The sequence below is a fragment of the Aquarana catesbeiana genome, linkage group LG13 (genome assembly GCF_042186555.1).
Source record: "Aquarana catesbeiana isolate 2022-GZ linkage group LG13, ASM4218655v1, whole genome shotgun sequence".
In the NCBI taxonomy this organism is placed as follows: domain Eukaryota; kingdom Metazoa; phylum Chordata; class Amphibia; order Anura; family Ranidae; genus Aquarana; species Aquarana catesbeiana.
Window position 1 is genome coordinate 143917368 of NC_133336.1, and position 14317 is coordinate 143931684.

The window sequence follows — 14317 nt, forward strand, 5'->3', positions numbered from 1 at the left end:
GGTGACGGCACACGAGAAGCAGGATGCGTGGCGCCGATGCGCTGTGAACAGCCCTCCCTCCCACACCCATCCCCCGCCACACTGATGAGACCGTGTCTAGGGGACAGCTTTGCGATAAGTGTCTTTGATGTTCTTTTGTTATATGCTCTATAGTATTTTCATGTTAGCATTTTCATATTTTCTTGGGAAATAAATAAGACGTTGTTTTATTAGGCAGTGTGTTTGTTTTCATAGCTAACCTTATATTACTGTGCTATCAACAGTAACATTAACTTAGTTTTAATAGACTAGATAACTATAGGAATAGTCAAATTACAGTATATGGAATAAATAGAGGGAATCCGTAACCAACTTTGGATAATATTTATTTTATTAGTTATTTCAGATACTGTATGTGTGTGTGTGTGTGTGTGTGTGTGTATATATATATATATATAATATACTGTATATATACACACCCCTTCTTTTTTTTTTCTTACTTTATAATTAAGCTATGAATTAAATGTAACCAGGAGCTGGCTATTTTGCCTACAATTCAGGGACAGTGTACAATGTAAATTAATGAGGGGGTTGTCTCCCCCTAGTGTTGGCTTAGACTCGGTGTCATTTCCTTATAGACCAAACTTAGAGCAGAGCAAAGCATCGTGGTATGTGTGGTTCAGAAAGCTGAGGTTTCAATTCCAGCAGGACTGGCATGAACTACTACCAGAATGCTGAGGAGACAGAACAGACTGCTGAGGGAGGAAATAAAAGGACTGGTTTAGGCCTATATCGCTCTCTTGGGGCACCGGCTTGGATTCTGCTAGCAGGAGCTCTGTGTCAATGTGAGCTGCTGCTGATTTGTGGCCTGGACAGCGGGGAGTTGCACAGCTGCATCCATAGAGATCTCTGCAGACAGCATCGCTTCTCCACTACAGCAGACCGGACACTGTTACATATCTTCCAGCGACGCCTGCACTCCAGATCCGAGTAGGCCACAGCATGTTGTGACGGGGTCAGACGCCATTCCCAGAGCCAGGAATCGGGGGAGTACCTGAAAGCGCCTTTATCACCATACCCTGCATTGGTGCCAGCGGCTTCTGTAACCAGTGTGGTAAGCGGGCATTTGCCCATATAGATTCATTAGAACACTGCATATAGACATCATCTACCTAATCCAGCTTTCTGGTACTTGTGGTGCCACTGAAGTCAGTCTTTACACTATATGAACACTGTATGCAGACATCTATATCCTATTCACATCTTTTATTAACAGCAATCCTATTGTATACAATACTATTAAAGCCACATGGGAAAAGTTTGAAGTGAAATACAGATACCCCACAGATCAGCCAACTTTGCTATATCCTTCCATCCAGGATTACTTTATTCATAACACTGTAAGACTAGCTGAAGACTGTCGTCAAATGACAGCAGGACGGTGCAGCTCTCGTTCTGGGATGACGTCATATGACAAGGTCCCAGAACAGCCGCTCTCGGGGGAACGCAGTGCGGCGATCGCGGCCACGCTGTGTTGCTAGGGCACGGCGCGAGCCCGATCTGTGTGAAGAGCCGCATCCGTTCTTTAACCATGTGATCGGCTGTGTCCAATCACAGCCAGTTACATGTAAACAAGGAAATGCCAGTAATCGGCTCTCCTCGCCTCCCACTGACAGAGTGTGAGGAGAGGAGAGCCGATCAGCAGCATCTCCTCACAGGGGGACATCTAGGGATGTAATCAGGGCACTAATCATCAGTGCCCTGATTACAATAAATAAATACAGTGTCACAAACAGTGCCCACCATTACCCACCAATGCCAGCATATAGTGCCCACCAGTGGCAGCAATCACTGCCCACAAGTGCCACCAATCAGTTCCCATTAGCGATGCCAGTCAGTGCTGGCAATCAGTGCCGCCCATCAATGCCCATCACTGCTGTCAATCAATGCCCATCAGTGTCGCCCATCAGTGCCACCCATCAATGCCCATCAGTGCCCATCTGTACCGCCTATCCGTGCCACCTATCTGTGCCCACCAGTGCTGCCTATCAGTGCCCACCAGTGCCGCCTCATCTACCTATTAGTGCCGATCAGTGCCACCCAACAGTGCCCATCAGTGCCGCCTATCAGTGCTCATCTGTGCCACATATCAGTGCCCATAAGTGTGGCATATTAGTGCCTCCTCATCAGTGCCCATAAGTGCCACCTCATCAGTGCCCATAGGTGCCACCTCATCAATGCCCACCAGTTCAGCCTATCAGTGCCCATCAGTGCCGCCTCATCAGCGTACATTAGTAAAGGCAAAAAAATACTTTTACATTTTTTTTTCAAAATTGTTGGTCTTTTTTTTGTAAAAAAATAAAAAACCCAGCAGTGATTAAATACCACCAAAAGAAAGCTCTATTTGTGTAAAGAAAATTATAAGACGGAGACAGAAGTGAGTGAATCTGAAATAGAAAATAAAGTGTCAGTTCGCTATACTTCTGCTGACCTGCTAACATATGTCTCTGTGATCATATAAGGGTTTGACTGAATTTGGATCATACTACGTATTTTGCACTTCTTTATTACTGCACGGTTTAAGTTACTAAATGGCCTTTTCCATAGCGATACTGTACATTGTTCAGATAAAAATACCTTTATGATCTTGTCAGGGCTGGGCACAGCCCTTCCTTCTCTGAGCTGGCTGCTCAGCTGTCGGCTAATTGCCAGCTCCCATCTCTCTCCAGTTACCCAGCTGTTGTTGATTCTGCTCGTCAGTTCTGCCTACCTCAAGCTGTCCAGCTCACTTGATCTCTGCCTTCGCCTTTGTCAACATCACAGAGACTTTCTCCTGCGTTCCTGTTTGAAGACTTGCTCGGCTGATGTCCCTTCTGGCTCCTGATCCTGCTTGTTGTACTACTACATATATCTCTGGCTCTCTGACATTGGCTTGGCTGACTACCCGATCCGGTTACTGAACTTTGGCTTGTTTTGACTATGCTTACTCTGTTTACCTTTTTTATTATTATTATTAAACAAGCGTGATTAAACTATACTTCTGTCTCGGTCCGATTCATGGTTCCTGATAGTAGGTGAAGGCCATGAATTCAGAAGATACCGTCAATCCACTTGTTGGTAATATTTTTTCCAGATTGGATGAGCAAGATCACCGCATGGTTCAGATTTCCTCAGTGTCACAAACGCTCCTGAGTCGCACGGCTCACCTGGAAACTCCCACTGTGGATGCTCCGGTACAACCTGAGTTGCAGGCTGTCCCTGCTGCTGCACCAGTCTCTGTGCAGGCACCTGCTTTGAGTATTACCTCTATAAGAGGTATGTCTGGTTCCGCTCTGCTTCCCCAGTGATTTGGGGGTGATCCAGTTCAACGCAGACGGTTTCTCAACCAGGTTGAGATATACTTTGAGATGCTGCCCAGGCGTTTCCCACGGACAGAAGCAAAGTAGGTTTCATGATATCTTTGCTTTCTGAGAGAGCCTTGGCCTGGACAAACCCTCTATGGGAGACGCAAAAACCTGTTGTCTTGAGTTACCCTAAGTTTGTGGCCTCCTTTAAAAGGGTATTTGATGTTCCCGCACACTCTCCGCTTCTGCTGCCAAGTGCCTCGTGTCCATCAGAGTACGAGAACTGTTGCCGACTACGCCATTGAATTCCGTACTCTGGCAGCAGAGGTTGCTTGGAACAATGAGGCCCTTGTGGCTGCCTTTTCTCATGGTCTCTCGGATTCCATCAAAGATGAGATAGCAGCCCGATATATACCCACTGAGCTGGAGAAGTTGATCACGTTTGCCATCCTCATTGACTCCAGACTCAGAGAAAGACTCTCTTTTAAGGAGTGCTTGCGGAAGCCTCCTGTACATTTGCCCCTGAGATTTGCAGTCCCACCCGTGCCTCCCTCACCTCCCATGCCTCCTGGTACCGAGTCAGTCAGTGAAGATGAACCCATGCACTTGGGCTTCACGCGTATCTCTGCGGATGAGAAAACCTTTAGGAGGAGGGAGAGATTGTGCCTTTATTGTGGCCAGGCAGGTCACTTTTTGAAGTCTTGTCCTACCGTCCAGGGAAAGCCCGAACCTTGAGGTCCTGCCATGGACAGACCTTAGGTGGCGTTGTTTCATCCCCAGTTATCCAGAAGGATAAGCCCCTGGTTTTGGTCACCCTTTCTTGGGCTGAGTCGTCCATCGAGATACAGGCTCTAATTGACTCTGGGGCTGCAGGCCTGTTCATTGATGCTGCCTTTGTATCGCAACACTCGATTCCATTGCTTTGTCCCGGAGAATCTCCATACTGCCGTGCTCCAGACTTGCCATTCTCCCAAGGCAGCTGGCCACCCTGGGAAGAATCTACTCGTTTGGGCCATTTCCCAACAATTCTGGTGGCCTAGTCTACAGGCTGATGTAACTGCCTTCGTAGCTGCCTGTTCCGTGTTTGTTCAGAGTAAGACTCCACGACACCTTCCAGTGGGCCTCCTACAACCCATACCCAATGGAGAGAGGCCCTGGACCCACTTGTCTATGGATTTCATTGTGGAGTTACCCAACTCCCAAGGCAACACTGGTATCCTTATGGTGGTTGACCGGTTCTCAAAGATGTGTCATTGTATTCCACTTAAGAAGTTGCCCACTTCTAAGGAACTGGCTTCCATTTTTGCTCGGGAGATCTTTCGCTTACATGGGATACCCAAGGTGATTGTCTCGGACAGGGGTAGTCAGTTTGTCTCCCGGTTCTGGCGAGCCTTTTGTGCACAGTTGGGAATTCAGCTTGCTTTCTCCTCTGCGTATCACCCGCAGTCTAATAGGGCCGCAGAACGAGCCAATCAGTCCTTGGAGCAATTCCTACGTTACTATATTTCTGACCATCATAACAACTGGTCAGACCTATTACTGTGGTTTGCTCACAACAGTGCTATGAATTCTGCTGCCTGATTGTCCCCGTTTATGGCGAATTATGGTTTCCAACCTTCCATGTTGCCTGACTCATTTGTTCTGCAGAGTATTCCTGCGTTAGACGAGCATCTCCTTGGTCTCCATTCCACTTGGGCACAAGTCCAGGAGGCTTTGCGACATGCTAATGATAGGTACGGACTTCATGCTGACTGCAGACATCTGCCTGCACCTTCCTACCAGGTTGGGGACAGGGTCTGGCTGTCATATCGCAACCTCCGTCTTCGTGTTCCCTCACTGAAGTTCACACCTCGGTTTATTGGGCCCTTCCGTATTCTTTGCAGGATTAACCCAGTGGCTTACGCATTAGACATTCCTTCTAATATGCGTATTTCATGTCTCCTTGTTAAAACCTTTGGTCTGTAATCACTTTACCTCCTCGGTGCCATGTCCTCACCCTGTACAGGTTGAGAACCATGAGGAGTATGAAGTACAGTCCATTGTTGACTCCCATAGGTTCTGTGGGCACATACAGTACCTGGTACATTGGAAAGGGTACGGTCCGGAGGAACACTCTTGGGTCTCATCCTTGGACGTACATGCCCCTATCCTCCTCAGTGATTTCCATAGATGTTTTCCCCTCAAGCCCGTTGGTCCTCCGAGGGGGAGGGGTCATTGAGGAGGGGGTACTGTCAGGTCTGGGCTCAGCCCTTCCTTCTCTGAGCTGGCTGCTCAGCTGTCGGCTAATTGCCAGCTCCCATCTCTCTCCAGTTACACAGCTGTTGATTCTGCTCGTCAGTCCTGCCTACTTAAAGCCATCCAGCTCACTTGATCACTGTCTTCGCCTTTGTCAACATCACAGAGACTTTTTCCTGCGTTCCTGTTTGAAGACTTGCTCGGCTGACGTCCCTTCTGGCTCCTGAGACTGCTTGCTGTACTACTACATTTATCTCTGGCTCTCTGACATTAGCTTGGCTGACTGCCCGATCCGGTTACTGAACTGTAGCTTGTTTTGACTACGCTTACTCTGGTTACCTTTTTATTATTATTATTAAACAAGTGTGATTTAACTATATTTCTGTCTCGGTCTGATTCATGGTTCCTGATAGATCTACAGTGTAATGTTTTGCTCTTTCATGTTTCCCTTTTTTACTACAGTTAACACATTTGAACTGTTTCATTGATATTGGTCTCTTATTATTGGTGATAGTTGGTAAAAATTACCAAACCCAGGGTGTCAGAGGTGAAGGAGGATTTGCGGAGTCGGGGCAACCAGTGGGGTACAGATTCTATTGGTGGCCCTTACGAGGGTAGGGCTACATTTGGGGGCGCGTTCAGGATACCCCATCTGGGATCCTCGAGCAAGTCAGGTGACGTGTCCAGGGTAGAAGAGAAGATGGACTTGTTTGTCGCCACTGACTGGGAACAAGAACAGGGCAGCCGATTGGAGTGAACAACGGTCCTAAGAATGCCCAGTGTGGGGTGGACTGACAGGTGCGACAGTTGATGAGGAAGGCTGTCCCGGAGCAAGGGTCTTATCTCCTAGACCTAAAACCTGAGTATGATGATGATTACACTTATATTCTCTTAACATGGTGAGAGAGTGTTCCAGCTGAGTTTCAAAAGAGTGCTGTGAGTTTGGCAGAAGGCCTAGAGGCTCAAGTGATCACATTGCTGCCAGCAAGTGATCCGGGGGGGACCTTTCCCAGCTGGGATCGGGGAGCCTAGCCTTGGAGGCTGCAGATGGCTCAGTTACGGATGGACCAGCTACAGATGGTCTGACTGCAGAGATGCCCCGAGCTACCTTCTACACTGATATGAGCTGATTGGTTGAGAGCCTGATAAAAAGTCACAACATCTCTGCTCATCAGGGGTATCGGAAACTGCAATTCTTCTCGGACCGTGCTCACACACCAAGAGGAGAGGAAGAGTTTGACAACTGGATGGATCAAGCTATGCAAGCAATAGAAGAGTGGAATGTGCCCGAGGCAGTAAAGAGACAATGGATCAGTGAAAGCCTCAGAAGTCCAGCCGCTGACTGTCAGAAACCATAAATCAGACTGAGACAGAAGTACAGTTAAATCACACTAGTTTAATAATAATAACAAAAGGTAAACAGAGTAAACGTAGTCAAAACATAGCTAGAATTCAGGAACCTGAAGGCCATGGCAAACTGATTCATGCAGTGATCCTGCTCATCCAATCTGGAAAAAATATTACCAACAAGTGGATTCACTGCATCTTCTGAATTCATGGCCTTCGCCTACTGTCAGAAACCATAAATCAGACTGGGACAGAAGTACAGTTAAATCACACTAGTTTAATAAAAAATAAAAAAGGTAAACACAGTAAATGTAGTCAAAACATAGACAGAGTTCAGGAACCGTAACGGATAGTCAGACAAGCCAAAACGTCAGGGAGCCAGAGATGAGCGTAGAACAGCGAGCAGGATCTGGAGCCAGAAGGAATGTCAGCCAAGCAAGTCTTTAACAGGAACACAGAGAGCGTCTCTAGAGATGTGACCAAGACGAAGGCAGAGATCATCTGCCTGGACGGCTTAAGGACTGACGAACAGGATATAATCAACAGGTGAGTCACTGTGGAGAGATAGGAGCTGGCAATTAGCCGACAGCTGAGCGGCCAGCTCTGAGAAGGAAGGGCTGAGCCCAGCCTTGACAGTACCCCCTTCTCAATGACCCCTCCACCTCGGAGGACCACCAGGCTTGAGGGGAAAATGTCTATGAAAATCACGGAGGAGGACAGGGGCATGTATGTTCGAGGATGAAACCCAAGAGCGTTCCTCCGGACCATACCCTTTCCAATGCACCAGGTACTGTATGCACCCACGGAACCTACGGGAGTCAAACAATGCACTGTACCTCATACTCCTCATGGTTCTCAACCTGTACAGGGTGAGGATGAGGCACCGAGGTAGTAAAACGGTTGCAGACCAAAGGAGACATGAAATACATTCTAAATATGCATATTAGAAGGAAGGTCTAATACATAAGCCACTGGGTTAATCCTGCGAAGAATATGGAAAGGTCCAATAAACCGAGGTGCGAACTTCAGAGAGGGAACACAAATCAGGAGGTTGCGAGATGATAGCCAGACCCTGTCCCCAACCTGGTAGGAAGACACAGGCATGCAAGCATCTGCAGTCAGCATGAAGTCTGTACCCATCATTAGCATGTCGCCAAGCCTCCTGGACTTGTGCCCAAGTGGAACGAAGACCACGGAGATGCTCCTCTAATGCAGGAATACTTTGTGGAACAAATAAGTCAGGCAACATGGAAGGTTGGAAACCATAGTTCGCCATAAATGGAGACAATGGGGAAGCAGAATTCAAGGCACTATTATGAGCATACTCTGCCCACAGTAAGAGGTCTGACCAGTTGTTATAATGGTCAGAAATATAGCAATGTAGGAATTGCTCCAAGGACTGATTGGCTCATTCTGTGGCCCCATTAGACTGCGGGTGATACGCAGAGGAGAAAGCAAGCTGAATTCCCAACTGTGCACAAAAGGGTCACCAGGACCGGGACACAAACTGACTACCCCTGTCCGAGACAATCACCTTGGGTAGCCCATGTAAGCGAAAGATCTCCCAAGCAAAAATGGAAGCCAGTTCCTTAGAAGTGGGCAACTTCTTAAGTGGAATACAATGCAACATTTTCGAGAACCGGTCAACCACCATAAGGATAAAAAAGTGTAGCGCTATAAACTCAGAAAATTAGATAAATGGTGTCTTAAACCCAAATAAAGTGTAAATAATAACATACAATTAAGTATTAGTATAAAAAAGCTATGATGTACTTTATATAGTACATATGTAGTGTACACACTGTAAACCAGTATGAAAAGAAAACACAATGCAATATTGGTATAAATTGAATATAGTACACAGTGTATACTGCATATATGGTATACAGAGCTATAAAAAAAACCCAAAACATGTGAATAGTGATTCAAGTATGAAGACCAATAAAGTCCAAAAAGTTCTAAATGAAATTAACGCCACCAAGAAACCATAATGTCAAAGTCCACCGATGTTGTTGAAAATTATAAGAAAAGTGAGAAAGCCACCACCCAGGGTCTTAGGGGGCTTACCAAAGTCAAATGACTTGGAAAGACTTATGTCGACCAAGTCGCAAAAGCTGAGGGATCAGCTAGTTACCGGAGTATAACTTCTTAAACGGCCATGTTAAATCGCAGGTTGGAGAAGCAGACAAGTGGAAAAGCTGTGTAGAGGCTTGGAGGCAACCAAAGTAAACAGGAAAGGTATTGATGGTGAAGAGGCCGTCACCGAAGATATCCGGAGGCTTACCAGAAGTTGTTGACTTGGGAAGACTTACGTCATCCAAGTCAAAAAGGCTTAGAGACCAACTGGTCAGAAGGGTGCATCTTCTCAGATATCCTCAATAAATTCCAAACCAAGGTGGCAGTTCAACATCCACAGTTATCCGTACAGCATAGAAAGTAATATCCCAATAGAAGGCCACAAACTAATATTCATATACCATGCTAGAAATGGATGAAAGAACTCACATAGCGTAATAACGTAAACACGTTTATTAACATATCAAAATTAAACTCACATATTAGTAGTTCATCAAAAGCACAAAGATCAAGTAGCGGTAATTGTGAAGGGTCCGCCCAACGCGTTTCTGCTAAAGAGCTGTCCTCTGGGGTGCGGACCTCCCCACCTCACCGCTATATAAAGAACTAATGACCCCTTGTGGAAGTGTCATGATACCAGAAGTGTAACTAAATTACATCACTTCCGGTTAGTTAAACCATAAAATCTGAGTTGGCCATTATATGTATAAGAATCCAAAATAATATGGAACCTACAAGAAAAATGATATACTTAAATTGAATTAAATTAAAGAGAAAAAGAAACTGGCCAAAAAAACGAAGAAAACAGGACCAAGCCTCGTCTTCATATTATCTCATAAGAGGCTGCCTGTAATAAACAGAGCCAAGCCTCGTTTACACCATATGTCTCGATGTCACTATGCACTAGCGCTGCGGCGTCACGGCGCCCCATAGGAAGTGGACCAAGCCTCAATTTGAGGATGGTCACATAGCTTCCTACTAGGATGACACTAGGAAGTGTCATACGCGGCATAATAATAGGCGGAGCCGAGCGTCATGACGTCACTATGTATAAGAACGGCGGTGTCACAGCACCTCATAGGGAGTAAACCAAGCCTCCTTCTGAGGATGGTCACATGGCTCCCTAATAAAACAATAGAAATGTCAACTGCAGCATAGGTCGTGTCCACAATCCCCCGGGATTCCTCCCAGTGAACAGATTAATTAATTGTGGTTAAATCGCATCGATTAAATGCATTCACCAACCAAGTCGCAAACAGACCATATATTTCATTAATTATATTTTACATAATTTGCATATAATAATAATGAAAATTATTTTAATGAAAACTCAATATAAAAAATTATAAAAATGTAAAATAAAATATAAATAAATATAAATAAATCCACGTCCGGACCTAGAATGACCAAAGGTCATAATCCTAAAAAGCTAAATGGCAATTACCAATAACGATCATTATTACATTAAAAAATATATTCAAAAGTTAATACCATAATAGTATAATCAACTACCATAATAATCCTAACAATATTTAAATGCTAAAATGGATAATAAAAAATGATAGTAAATTGTATAAAAATTTATATGTATAAAAAAGGGAGATATATATAGATTGTGAATAATATAAAAGAAAAGAAAGAAACATTCCAACTAGGCTTGAATGATAAACGAATTGATGTCCCACTCCACATTTATCCCCTGTGGAAAGTGGGTCTGCAATTCGTATATCCAATACGTCTCCAAGCGAGAAACACCCCTTAAGATAGCTCCTCCCCTCCATGGGGCAACATATTTTATCAATAATTAAAAATTGTGTGCCTACAGGGTTCCGATCATGAAACTCCCTATAATGCCAGGGGACTGTATGTTTAGTACTACCGGCCTTAATCAAATTAATATGTTCTGACACCCTCGTTGTAAATTACCTAATAGTCCAGCCCACATATTGTTTGCCACACGGACAAGTTAACAGGTACACCACCGTAGTGGTGGCAGAAATGTTTGATTTGATATGTACAGCCAGTTACAGTAGATTGAAAATTATGGCTAGCTCTCCTACCACACGTATTAAATTGGCATACTAAACACCTTTTACAGGGATGGAAGCCAGTCCAGTTGTGAAAAAAAGATGGCTTACTAGGAGGGTTAATAATATTTGGTGCCAGCTTTTTTCGAAATGAAGGCACCCCTCTAAAGATTACTTTAGGTGTTTCAGGTAATAGGGGGGCCCAAGATTTTCAGTTTTTAGAACATCCCAATGATGTTCAAAAATATGTTTGATCTGCTTATGTTGAATAGAAAATGATGTTAGGAATTCTCTCGTCGAGGTTTATCCTCCAACAGCAGAGAGCGATCGATATCGCAAATATTAGCAATATCCCTATCAACATCTATAGGATTGTAACCCTTTTCCAAAAATCTTTCTCTTAGGACATTAGCCTGAATTTTAAAGATATTTAGATCTGTACAATTCCTGTGCAACTGCAGAAATTGGCTCTTCGGGACCGATCTAAGCCACGATCTATGATGACAGCTATCTGTGGGTATATATCCATTCCTATCCCTTGGTTTAAAATAGGTGCTGAATATAAACTTTTGGTCAATCCTTTCAATAACAAAATCAAGAAAACGAATTGTTGACCTACTAGATTCATAGGTTAGGGCTATACCCCTATCATTGTCATTAAGAGCCCGAAAAAAGTCTTCCAAACCTTTATGGGTGCCTGTCCACAGGAGGAGGATGTCGTCTATTTCCCGGGCCCACAACAAAAGCTGTGGGTTATCCATGGCATAGACGACATCCTCCTCCCACTTGGCCATAAATAAATTGGCCAGGCTAGGAGCGAACCTAGCTCCCATTGCCATCCCTTTATGTTGACAATAGAACCGTCCGTAAAACCAAAAATAGTTATGTTTTGTGGCAAACTCAATTAGATCGACAATAAACTCAACCTGAGGGGTGGCAAGAGAGGCATCTCTGTTGAGAAATCCATGAACTGCGTCTATACCTTTTTGATGTGGGATACATGTATAAAGAGATGCCACATCAGCGGTGGCCATAATTAGGTCACCCGAATAAGTAACATTAGATAATAATCTTATCACATCTTTTGTGTCGTTAAGATAAGATGGCATATTTCGCACTGACGGCTGTAAGAAGAAATCTATATATTTGCCTATTCTAGAGGTAACAGAGTTGATCCCGCACCCCAGATGACGGCTCTTTAGCAGAAACGCGTTGGGCGGACCCTTCACAATTACCGCTACTTGATCTTTGCACTTTTGATGATCTACTAATATGTGAGCTTAATTTTGATATTTTAATAAACCAATGTTTATGTTATTACGCTATGTAAGTTCTTTCATCCATTTCTCGTATGGTATATGAATATTCGTTTGTGGCCTTCTATTGGGATATTACTTTCTATGCTGTACGGATAACTGTGGATGTTGAACTGCCGCCTTGGTTTGGAATTTATTGAGGATATCTGAGAAGATGCACCCTTCTGACCAGTTGGTCTCTAAGCCTTTTTGACTTGGATGACGTAAGTCTTCCCAAGTCAACAACTTCTGGTAAGCCTCCTGATATCTTCGGTGATGGCCTCTTCACCATCAATACCTTTCCTGTTTACTTTGGTTGCCTCCAAGCCTCTACACAGCTTTTCCACTTGTCTGCTTCTCCAACCTGCGATTTAACATGGCCGTTTAAGAAGTTATACTCCTGTGACTAGTTGATCCCTCAGCTTTTGCAACTTGGTCGACATAAGTCTTTCGAAGTCATTTGCCTTTGGTAAGCCCCCTAAGACCCTGGGTGGTGGCTTTCTCACTTTTCTTATAATTTTCAACAACATCGATGGACTTTAACATTATGGTTTCTTGGTGGCGTTAATTTCATTTAGAACTTTTTGGACTTTATTGGTCTTCATATTTGAATCACTATTCACATGTTTTGGGGTTTTTTATAGCTCCGTATACCATATATGCACCATACACAGTGTACGATATTCAATTTATATTAATATTGCATTGTGTTTTCTTTTCATACTGGTTTACAGTGTGTACACTACATATGTACTATACACTAGTACACTAGTACTACTAGTACATCATAGCTCTTTTATACTAATACTTAATTGTATGTTATTATTTACACTTTATTTGGGTTTAAGACACAATTTATCTAATTTTCTGAGTTTATAAGCGCTACACATTTTTACATTTTTATCTACCTAGGTGTGTTGGCCGCTGTTTACTTCCATTTTTACGCAGCGCTGTATTATTTATTTATTTTTTAACCACCATAAGGATAACTGTGTTGCCCTGAGAGTTGGGTAACTCCACAATGAAATCCGTAGACAGGTGGGTCCAGTGCCTCTCTCCATTGGGTATGTGTTGTAGGAGGCCCACTGGAAGGTGTCGTGGAGTCTTACCCTGAGCACACATGGAACAGGCAGCTACGAAGGCAGTTACATCAGCACGTAGACTAGGCCACCAGAATTGTTGGAAAGTGGCCCAAAAGAGTTGATTTTTCCCAGGGTGACCAGCAGCCTTGGGAGAATGGTATGTCTGGAGCATGGCAGTACGGAGACTCTCTGGGACAAAGCAGCGGTCACAAGGTTTTTCAGGAGGAGCATGGACCTGAGCAGCAAGAATTTTGTCACCCAAAGGAGAAGTGAGACTGGTGTGAACCGTAGCCAGAATACAATCAGGAGGAATCACAGGAACCGGAACCGACTCCAGCTTGAAAGTGGAGGAAAATTGTCGTGACAAAGCGTCAGCCCTTACATTCTTAGTACCAGGTAAGAATGAGATAATGTAATTGAAACTAGACAAGAAAAGAGCCCATCGTGCCCTTCTGAGAGAGAGGCATTTAGCTTCAGACAAGAATGTGAGATTCTTATGGTCAGTAAGAATGAGAACCAGCACAGCGGTAACTTCGAGGAGATGTCTACATTCTTTCATGGCTAAAATGATCGCTAACAGCTCTCTGTCACCAATCTCATAATTGCACTCCGCAGGTGACAATTTCTTGGAAAAGTGGGCACACGGATGCATAGCGCTCTCAGAGGTAGGACGTTGAGACAGAAGGGCGCCAATTCCAGTCTCAGAAGCATCAACCTCAAGGATAAAAGATAACGTACGATCAGGATTTGCCAACACAGGAGCAGTAACAAAGACAGCCTTGAGACTCTCAAAGGCCTTAATGGACTCCGTAGACCAACTCTGTGGGTTACCGTCCTTTCTGGTCATATCAGTCAGGAGCTTGACCAGAGACGTGAAGTTACGAATAAACTTCCAATAATAGTTGGCAAAGCCAAGAAAACGCTGCAGAGAA